At 46.0% G+C, this 11,473-nt stretch overlaps 1 long non-coding RNA gene across 1 annotated transcript in view; it reads left to right on the top strand.

Moving 5' to 3' along the window:
* The window catches only part of LOC108393431 (uncharacterized), an 80,724-nt gene that overhangs the window by 16,656 nt on the left and 52,595 nt on the right, over positions 1-11,473 (top strand). The gene's annotated exons all lie outside the window — the stretch shown is intronic.

The following is an 11,473-nucleotide window of genomic DNA, read 5'->3' as shown; positions in this document are numbered from 1 at the left end:
AACCCCAAGAAATGCTAAATTGCCAAAACTCTTTCCACCATCCTAAGATCTCTTAGAATGTCAAAGGGCTCTGCTGCGACACCTGGCTGGAGGCCCATTTCCTGCCTTTGCACAAGTTATGGGGCTGGTAGAAGGGGACAGAGAGGAGAACAGGGTTTTGCAGGTGGGTAGGGGACACTGGCCCAAGTTTGCCAGGGTTTACACGGGCCTGGCCTTGCCAGATGGCCCAGGGACTAGAGAATGGAGCAGGGCCTTGGGGATGGTTCTTGCCGCTGGTGTCTCCAGGAGGCCCGGGAGGAGGGACAGGCACAGCAAAAATGAAAGCCGAGCAGAGGACGCTGGAGGAAAGTTGGGAGGCCAGAGTAACAGCGCACTCTGCTTGGGTGAGGAAGTTAAACAAACAAAACCAACAGTGGTACCCTCTCAACCCCCCAAAAAAGGCGACAAACAAAACAAAGCACTATATCCACAGGAATAACTAAAACACTTATTATTAAGGGGAGAGTTTTGTTTTTTTTTTTTTTTTACCAAAAATGCCTCTGTCTAGGATGACCTGGTCCCTCATTTGCAGCCGGGCTTCACTAATTACATAGGGAGCTCCAGCTTTGTGCTGAGCCCTCTGCTGAGGAGCGGGGCGGCCCTGGGGCAGGGGAGGACCCGAGGTTTCCTGAGCAGAGGGGGCTTTGCAGCAGGAGGAGGTGCGCGAGGGAGAGGGGCAGCGTCGGGGAGCACCATGGCAGAGGGGCTGGGAAGGAGAGGGAGGAAGGAAGAGGCATCCACAGAAGAATCCAGAGGACTTGGCAGCTGCTGGGCTCTGGAGACGGAGATCTCAGGCCCCTGGGGTCTGGGAGAACGAAGGAGCCCTAGGGACGGAGAGGAAATTGGAAGGAGCAGTTCTGAGGGAGCAGCTGTGGTAAGACTGGTTTTAGACATGATTAGCTTGGTGTTGGGGACGGAGGAGAGCCGGGGAGACGTCCTGAGCCAGCCTCGCATTCGGAAAGGTGACGCTACCCTGTACTTCCCACTAGATGTAGGGTGCCAGAAACCCCAGGGAAGACTCCAGCAAGGGCTCACCTGGGGGCACTGCCGAACCTGAGTTCAAAGACCTACGTTCCCACAGGCACTTGTGATGGGAATTTAGAAGGAATAAGAGAAGTCACAGCCAGAGAAGTGGGAGACATCCAAGGGTATCCCAGGTACAGTGGTGATATCAGTAAGACAAAAAAGAAAGTTCAGGAAGGGTGGGTCGGCAGGTCAACTGCTGAAACAAGCAGATCCGGAGTTCACAGAAAGGACCTGGGATCTCCGGTCAGGAAGGCGCGGGGGCCAAGAAGACAGCAGTTTCCTTGGCTTTATTGGGCAGAGAAGACATACTGCCAGACTTACAGGGTAACTAAAAACATTTGCAACTAACATCACATAAGGAACTAGTGTTCTTACATAGCAAGTTCCTGTGAATTATTAAAAGAATAATAATGCAATAGAAAGATGGGCAAAGGGTAGGAACAGACAATCCCTAGGGGAAATTCAAAGACCTCTTAAGCAAAAAACTGCTTTCATAAGAAAGACGGCATTCATAAAAAGAAATGAAAATTAAAAGTATTCTTTTTCACCTATCAGACTTGCAAAAATAAAAATATGTATTAAAACGATTGGAGAGGATGAAGGGAAAGAAGGTCCTCCCATACTTTGCTGTGGATGGGAAAATTGGTACAACTTTTATGGAGAGCAATTTAATTTCAAATTGCAAAAATACAATTTCATATCTATGGGTTCATCCCGCAGAGGCACTCAGAAGGGTGAGAAAATTCTACATAGACAAGGATGCTCATTGCAGCATGTTTGTTAGAACAAAAGACTAGAAACATCTCAGTGTTCACAGCAGAGAATTTCTGGTACACCCTTGCAGAGGGATCTTGGCAACCATTTACAAGAATGAGGCAGCTTTGGTTATACTGATGTGGAACACTTCCTAGGATATTTTAAGTGAAAAAAGCAAAGGGTAGAGGATGCACATAAATGCCTCCATTTGTATAAAAAAGTACAAGAATTATGTGCATGCTTATTCTTTCTGGAAAGAAACACAAGATACTGATAGTGAGGGCATCGGAACACCAATGGGGTGTATCTTCACATGTATCTTTTGGAACATTTTGAGTTCTGTATTGTGAAGCATGTATTAACTATTCAAAAAATGAGTGAATAAAATTATAGTAATGAGTAACTGGCAGCAAATGTAGATGATTCTTTTAAGAACTTTGACATTGAGGGGAAGAGGAAAGTAAGGAGACTGGATCAGGGGGCTGGATCAGGACGGCTGAAGGTCAGGGAAGTTCTCTCCAACCCTTCCAGGCTGCAGAGATGTCTGAGAGCCAACGGGAAGGGGCAGAGGGGACAGAAAGATGGGAAGGAGGGCATGGATCCAAAGTAAGATTAACTTGAGAAGAAGAGCGGGACTGGGTAGAGGCCCAGTGGTATGGATGCTTTAGGGACAAATGAACCCAAGGAGAGGGTAGGGGGGCCAGAATGCAGGTCGCTGTGCCCGGCAGAGCCGAAATAGCTGATTGTAGCTGGAGGGATGGGAGTGATGGCTGGGCGGGGAGACCAGTTGCATCCTTGGAGCACATTCTCCTAAAGTGACATATTTTCAACAATTTTAAGTAGCATGTTTACATAAGGATGGTTAAGAGTGGTGAAAACACAGTAGAGGCAGCAGCAAGGTGGGAGGCCTGTGGAGAAGTGGGCCTGCTGGCCTGTGGGCCTAATCCTTAGGCTTGTTCCCTGGATGTTAGAACACAACTCCACCCTGGTGCCAGGTGCTGTGCCAGGTCTGGGGACTCAGCAATGAGCCAGTGAGACATGGACCTGCTCTTGAATTGCTTATAAGGGAGAGAAAAAGGCAGTCATTAAGCAGACAATTGCAGAATAATGGTGTCATTGCCTTTGTGATGAACAGCGTGAGGGGCAAGTATAGCACACCTAAGATAACATGACATCGAATCTACCCTTGCTGGGGAAGGGGGGCCTGAGGAAGGGGCATTTAAGCTGAAAACTGAAAGGATACTAGGAATTTTCCAGAATGAGGTTGGTGCAGGGGTGGGGGAAGTGGAGAGACAGTGGTTGGAAGGCCCAGAGGTGGTAAAGAGTTTGGCATTTGAAAGGAGAAGAGAGGGCTGGATTCTGGAGAATGAAAGGAAGAACAGCAGGAGACAAGGCTGCAGAGTCAGTCATCTGGGCAAACCTGAGCGGGTCTAGGCCACAGTACGGGACATTTTCCTCTTAGTATTGTGAAGTCATTAAGTTTAAAGCAGTGGAATGGTGTGATTAGGTTTGCATTTTAAAGCCACGACTGTAGCCTCTGTGGGCTAAAATGAGAACACTGGAAGGAGCAACAGTGCCAGGGGGAGATTTTCAGAACCCTTTCCAGTGGTCTGGGCAAGAAATGATGGTGGCGAGAGCTAGTATAATCACAGGAGATGGGGACGGGAAGGGATGGATGGACTTGAGGTCTGTCTTAGAGGGAGAATCAACAAGCCCTGGAGACTGGCTGAATATAAGTGTGTGGGAGAGGGAGATGTCAGGATGACCTCCACATTTCAGTCACATACAACTGGGTAGGTCTAGGGAACATTGGCTGAGTTTTAGACACGTTAAGTTTGAGAGCTGTGGAAATCCAAGTGGAGATGTTGTATTTAGCAGCGTCAGTGAAGAAGCAGAGAGAGCCATCTGCTGAGACAGGCCAGGGGACGGAGCAGGGCTTGTGAAGTGGGGGAGAAGTTGATAGCAGTTCTACGAGAAATAGTGTGGTGTTTTCCAAAGCGATGGCCACTTGGGGCTGGAGAACACGGGCCAAGACTCTTCCTCTCTGATCCAACTCAGAGCAGGATGGAGGGTGCTGAGTGATGCTGGGACAATTGGCCATAAAAATCAGGGTTCTCCAGAGAAAGGGAACCCGTGCGATACATACAGATATACAGAAAGAGATTTATCACGAGGTTCATACAGTTAGGAAAGGTGAGAAGTGTCAGGATCTTCTGATGTGAACTGGATGCCCAGGATTGCAGGTGGTGTACATCCTCACTGGGATCCCGAGGGCCAGAGAACCAGGAGCGAGGATGTCTGAGGGCAGGAGGGGGTGGGCATCCCCTTCCTCCACCTTTTTGTTTCATTTGGCCCTCAACAGACTGGCAGAGGCCCACCACCTTGCTGAGGGCGGAATCTTTCTTTACTCAGTCTATCAATTCAAACGCTGATCTCTTCTGCAAACACCCTCACAGACACTCAGAGATGTTTTACCAGCCATCTGGGCATCCCTTTTTCAAGCTGACACATTAAAATGAACCATCACCATGTGTTAATTAACTAGATGGGGAGGAATCCTTTCACGATATGGATGTACATCAAATCACCATGATCCACACTTCACATCTCTTACAATCTTATATGCCAATTATATCTCAAACTAAAAAAGTTAAACCACCTTGGGTACTGAAAATGGTTTGGGAAGGGCAGAAGGTCAGGGTTTGGATGATTCTGGGGTGTGGACTGGGAAGAGGCTGATGAACTTGGAGAACAGGGAGGAGCTGGTGTGGTTGTGGGCGGCCTGTTGGGGCAGCAGAGGTGGGGAAGCCTGTGGGGCTTCGGAGGTGATCAGGCAGAGCCCAGAAGTGGCAATCTTAGAGGTGGGCTGGTTCTGGGTGGAAATACTGTCTCAGGTGTGGACTGGATAACAGAGGGTATTGGAGATGAGGACCCATCTACGAGTCATCCTCAGATACTGAGGCCAGGGTGTCCGAATCAGTGGGCTTTTGAAGTGGCAAGTAGGTGTGATGGGGGTGTGACAGAGAGAAGAAGACTGTGAGGGGCGGTGCAAAACCTGTCAAGGAAAACGGGAGAAGATTCTGCATAGGACTCCCTGGCAGGAGCGAGGAGTGAAGAAAGTGGAAAGCATGGAGCTATGAACTTTGGAAGAAAAGGCTGTCCCTGCAGGGGGGTGAGACAGAGTCCTGGAATGGGCAGCAAGGAACCAAAACAGCTTCTTGTCTCCAGGGAAGTTATGCAGAGCCGCCCTCTCCCAGGAGAGGGATGGAGGATTGGCATAGAGCTCCAATATTAGTGCTATTACTGCAGTTACTTTTATACACACTTTCTTTTCACTGCTTCTTTCTGTACACTCTAGTATTTAGGTGAGGAGGAGGCGGTCAGTTTAGGGACAAGTGGTTCAAGATAAAAGCTGGGATCCTAGGGTGTCACTAATACAGAACTACTCCAGACAGGTAGCTGGAGCCTTCCAGAGACACGGCTGTCCACAGCCTAGGGGGACTAAGAGGACACTGAGATAAGGTTGTCACAGGCATTAACCTTTTGTCAATTCTTCCAGAATCTCTACATCCCCATGCTCATGAACTGACTCATGACTTCTGTTTGCTTTTCCTTTTGACTTCCTGCTATCCAGCAGTTCAGGGAATATTTTTATACTGATAAAATAGAAAGCATTGCCTTGATGGTAGATGTACTCCAGAAAAAAGAAATGTTGCATTCCAGTGCTAAATGCTAGGGATTAGTTTACTATCTGCCTTTTGGGATTATCAAAACAGGGTTTATTCCCTTTAGTTTAGCCAAATTTGAGCCTTTTAAATTGATGTCAGTCCACAGATAGGTTAATTTTCAGTTTGTTTTCAACCACTCATCCCTAAGCTGCTTCCTTCTCATTTAAATGCCAGAGTACAGAAAGCACACTGAGCACAGTGATACAGATGGCATGTAAATAACCGGAGCTGTAGGCTGCTCCTGCACCTCTCCAGGTGAATATTTCTCGGCTTGTTGGTTCCATCTCATCCTCCCGCACTCAAGAAATGAAATCTCTCCTGGTGGAGCTTTATGGGACAGTAATCCCTGGGATTGTGTGAGAACGTCCTTGCTGCCCGCCTGTCTCCCTCCAGCCTTGCCCCCTTCCATCTCTTCATATTGTTTCCAGACCAGCTTTTCTAAAGTAACTCACATACCCTCACATCTCTGCTTAAGACCCACCCCCACCCCCCCGTCCGTGGGTCTCAGGGCCATCAGTGTCAAGTCCAAAGTCCTTTAAAGCACGTATGAGGTTCTGCCATTGCCCCAGTTACCTCTTTGCCTATTTATCTGTTTTCCCCACTAGACTGTCATGTAAGCTTCTGGATAGTCAGGACTGTTTTAGTCACTGTGCTCACCCAGTAGATGCACAGTTAATTAATAAATGAGAAGAAAAGCCGTGCAAGGGCCCTCGAGAACATTTGCTGAGGCACAGCTCAGAAAGCCTTGCTGATGAAAAGGCTTATGCTCCTTGGTAACTGCTGTTGCAGAATTATGAGTGGTCAGTCACCTTATGGTATGAGTGCATGTGTTCAGGAACCATTGTTTTAGCTAAAAATCAGAACTCATGGTTTGATGGGATTCTTACCTTGCTTTCCAGTAGAAAAGGTAGTCTGAGATCTGTAGTTTGGATTCTGACTGTTGGAGTACTTCAGTGCTTTATGGGAAGAATGACCTAGAAAATGAAATATTAGAATTAGCCCAGAAGATCTGGACCTGTGATTACAGATCCCAACGACCACAGAACAGCTGGCACCTGGACTCTATGACTGCATTGTGGTTATTTTGTGAATTCCTAATCCCTCTTCTAAGACAGCAAGCTTCTGTCTTGCTGGGGACTGTCTTGTACATCTTTGGACCCTTCCAATGTTTAGTATGGTGCAGGTCACTGGTAAATGTTTATTGAATGACTGAATAAGGACTGGGTTAGTCATGTCCTTTGTGTCGTGCATGATTGCTCAGGGGAATGAAGACAGAATATTCAGTAACTTCTAGACACTGTTCACAACAGAACAATTACCACCTGAGCCCATTCACTGGGATTTGCCTGGGCTTCCCCCAGGGAACAGCTTATTCAAAGTATCTGTAACTTTATTATCTCTTGCCTTAGAATCACTAAGGAAAATAGGCTGAACCAATAATTCTCAAGTCCCATCTATATGGATCCTTAAGGCTTCCTCCATCCAGACTCACCCAGACACCTTTTTGTCAGCTGTGGGAAATTCCCTCTGAGAACAAGGACTGTGAAATAGAAGGAGGAAGCCAATTGAATTCTCTTTGCTGAAAGTAATAAAAACAGGAATGGAGAGAAACGAAGATGGGGGCATTTGGGAGGGTCACTAGGTCTGCCTCCTCTTTATCATTGCTGAATAGCTAGTGCGTGTCAGCCCACAGTGGGCACAGTGAGCGGGTAGGATCCCTGTGCAGCAAGTTAATCCATATGCAAACACAGTGACCCCAATTGCTTTGCAATAGAGAGCCACATGGCCTGTGCCCTTAAAATACATCATTTGGGCAGCTGCCAGCAGGCTGATTTATCCCAGCTGGCCAGAAACAGCCCTGAGATCATCAGCGCTTTTGTTAATTGGGAGACAGGGGCAGAGGAATCAAGATATTCCTGGGCACCAAGCATTCATTAGCCACCTGGCCTCCCTAAATTATGATCCTGCCATGATTTTCCCAGTGCTTCGACTGAAATTTTAATATTTGCAGTGTATTAATAACTCAGAACATGTCACTTCCTAAATAAGCAATGTCCTTCTGGACTCAGTGGAGAAGGGGTCCCAGAGCATGGACAGTTAAACAGCACAGATCATGAAATGAGCAGTGTGGGGGTGACCCTGCAAATGCCATTCACAGCAGTAAGTACAAACAGATGTGGTGTATGGATGGACCTGTGGGTTAATGCCCTTGATTTCTATTCATTTGTTTTATTCATTGTGGATAGTGTCTTAACAGGACAAGCCCAGGAAAAATGGTGAAACAGATCGATACTAAGTGCTAACAATTCTAGGGCACTTAATTCTGCACAACTACCATGCCATGTAGATTACATCACACACTCTTCAGAACAACCCCATGGGACCCTGTTATTATCCCATGGGGATGTACATTTTACAAAGGCACCGAAATGACCTGTCTTGTTCACAGTTTTATCCTCAGCACCTAGAACGGTCCCTGGCACACAGTAGCTACTCAATAAGATAGTTGGTGAATGAATGAATGAGTCTTCATTTCAGATGAGGTAGGTGAGGTGCAGCAAAGTTAGCAACCTGTCCAAGTTGCGCACCTCTAGAAAGTGTCAGAGCCAGGAGTCGCATCCTCATTCACTGTCCTCAGGCACCCTCTTGTTCTGGGTGCTCAGGGTCCCCCCAGCCTCCCATTCAGGTCTTCTCTGTTCCCCAGTGCACGGTTAGGGAGTGAATGTTGTGCCCTCCTCAAATTCACATGTTGAAGCCCCAACCTTCAATGTGATGGCATTTAGAAGTAGTCATTGGTTGGTAACTTGGTTTGGATAAGGTCATGAGGCTGGGGCCCCCACAGTGGGATTAGTGCCCTAAGAAGAAGAGGAAGAGATACGAGCTTGCACTCCTTTGCGAGGACACAGCCAGAAGTCGGCTCTCCGCAAGGCAGGAAGAGGGCCCTCACCCAGAACTGAATCTGCCGGCAGTGTGATCTTGGATTTTCCAGCCTCCAGAATTTTGAGAAGTGTCTGTTATTTAAGCAGCCCTGTCTGTGGATTTTGTTACAGTAGGCTGGGCAGACTGAGACAGCCCCTCAGGCACACTCATCAGAATTTACCTATCCTGTAGCCCATTCATTACCATTCTGCTTTCTACTGTTCAGCCCCAGCTGGTGATATGATCAGCTTCCTGCCTGCCCTTTCTGCTCACCCACCCCTCCAACATCCACATGCTATGTTAGAGTTTATGAGAGACTTCATATACATGATTCCACATAATACTCAAAAACAACTTGTGAAACAGGCAGGACAGTCATTATTATCCCCATTTTACAAGAAAAAATTAATAAACAGAAGCTTGGCAAGATCAAGTGTCTTACTATGACTACACTGCCAGGACGAGGACTTGGTTCTCTGACTCCCCAGCCCAGCCACTTCCTCAGTACCACATTGTGGATAATGTCATAATGTGTCATTCATTCAGGAGCAGGACCCCTTGTGACTGGAGGCTATGGAGAGGCAGGACATCAATTTAAATGACTGTCTTATGTTGGCATTTTTGGCAGGTGAGCTCAGGGAGTTCTGTGTACCTCGAATGCCTCCGAGTTGGCAGGTGTCTATCTTTCCTACACGTAAGCCCAGGGCAGGATTGTTTTTCCGAAGATCTCCAAAGAGCTAGCAAAAAGTACATTTGTCTAAACTGTCACCCTGTTGGCCCTCAAGCCTGACCATTGTAAGAAGCGTCATTTGTCCCCTTCTGGCCATTCCCACTCCACTGGCTTCACCCTGTCTGCCTGGACTGTTGCCGGCGTCTCCTAACTGGACCCCTGCTTATTCCTCTCTACCCTGTCTAGGCCACCTCCCATGTTGGGGACAAAGTGAACTGCCTGAATAACAACCTCCTGCTTAAAAACCTAAGTTTGAAGGGTGTAGGAGGTGAATATGGCAGACTTAAAAAAGAGGGTAAGATAACAAAAATTTAAAAATGCTTGAAAATTATTTAACTCTTTAAAAAATTATCTTTTTTACTTTCTTTAGAAAGTAAGCTCATTAAGAGCAGAATTTTATCTGTTTATGACACAAAGTTATTATGCACCAAAATCCTAAGTGATATATAAAAGAACAACTACACCTAATGTGAATTCCCCTAAGAACTGGGATTTTTTTGTATGTCACAAAACTCAAAATAGAATTTATTCACTTTGCCTTTATTTTTTTAAAGAGTACAGCAATTTTTGATTCCAAGGAAATAATCCAAAAGAATTATTTTTGGATTATTTTGGGTAAAAGTCAGTAAAAATGAAGATGATCATGTGGAGTAATTTATAATAAAGAAAAACTAGAAACAACTTAGGAGTGAATTTAAGTAAATTACATTGTGTCAGTTTGATGGACTATCATACAGCCACTAAAAATTATAATTATGCAGGCTGCATAGCAACAGAAAATGCTTATGATATAATGTTAAGCATGCAAAGAGGAATGGCAAATTGCACATATACTTGATTACAGCTCTAAAAATCATGTTTACGTGTGGGCAAAGATTAGCAGGAAGCCAGAAGAGTGGAAACAGACGATTCGTTCAGCTGGTGAGATTGTAAGGATTCCTATTCTTTTTGAATTTGTGTTATGTTTTTCCTGTTGTTTGCGCAGTTTCAGAAGGATGCTATGCAGCCCTTTTGGGAACCACTTTCAAGACTGTCAGTTCCAGGAAGGCACAAAACCAGCAACAAGGACAGCAGTTCCTGAGTAGCCCCACTGCCAGATCCCTCCTGGGTGCCTGGCTTTGCTCACGGGAATACTCTGACCCAGCCTGAGTGCGGCTGTTTGCATAATTGTTCCCAAATAGAATGTTGCTGCAGAAACTCACCACTGGATGAGTATGTGACCAGATCCACAGCCATTTTCCTTATTTTTTTCATTTAAAAACAACTCAAATACAGGCTGGGAAGCTGTTTACCTCGACTGTTGTAGAGGGAATTGCTGATTGGGGTAGAGTTGGAACTAGATGATATTCAAGACCTGCTGAATCTAGTAGTCTCATGAGCCATGTGAGCTTCACACACATGTCGTTCAGGCTCTTAGGTGTTCATAGCCTATTTCCTGCTCCTGCACACGTGGTACATCTTCTAAGGAACAGCACACTGGAATGGCTGGGCCAGGCCCTGCAGTCAGATAGCCCTGGGTTCAAATCCCAGCTCTCCCAGTGATACGGTTTGTGACTGTGGACAATTTATTTTTTAATCTCTTTGCACTTTGGTGTAGTCACCTGTAAAACTGGGACATCAACATCTATCCCTGAACTGGTTGTTGAGAGTGTGGAAATAAGCAGGCATGTAGTAGGTGCTAAATTAAACGGGAGCCAGATACAGAGGTAAATGGAGGCACAATAGCGACAGAATGAAGCAGACTGGTGGGCTTTAACACATGGAAGCACCGGAAAAGGGAGCTCTAAGTAGGGATTTGCAGGAGCACATCAAGGGCACAAGAAACCGAAACCTGCTATAACATGTGCTGTGACATAAAGGAAAGCTGGAGTTACTGCCACTGTACAGATGGTGCAAATACCCTTTCTCCTGGGAGCAGCTGTGACAAAAACAAATGTGAGCAATCAAAAGGCTCCTAACTTTTTATTTAACTGCAAAAAAAATCAAATGTGTAACCCGAGAATCACCACAGGCACCTGCTCTACCTTCTCCATGTCAAGATCCTGTCTGCAGCAACTAGATCCTCCTTTCATGCTCAATTCAAAGAGAAGCTTCCCTAATAAGCTGGCTTCTCAGACTTATGCCAGCTACATAAAGCATGTGAACTATTTTCCGTTTTCAAGCCCCAGTAATTCTCTTGGGACCAATATTTCCACCAACATTGTGATTCAATATTAATTCAAAGACTATCTTCACAGTTACATCAAAACTCCATACACTAAAACAGAAAAACTTT

Source organism: Manis javanica, chromosome 9 (assembly GCF_040802235.1).
Source record: "Manis javanica isolate MJ-LG chromosome 9, MJ_LKY, whole genome shotgun sequence".
Taxonomy (NCBI): domain Eukaryota; kingdom Metazoa; phylum Chordata; class Mammalia; order Pholidota; family Manidae; genus Manis; species Manis javanica.
Note: the sequence above shows the minus strand (reverse complement) of the source record. Positions and strands in the feature narration are given on the sequence as shown.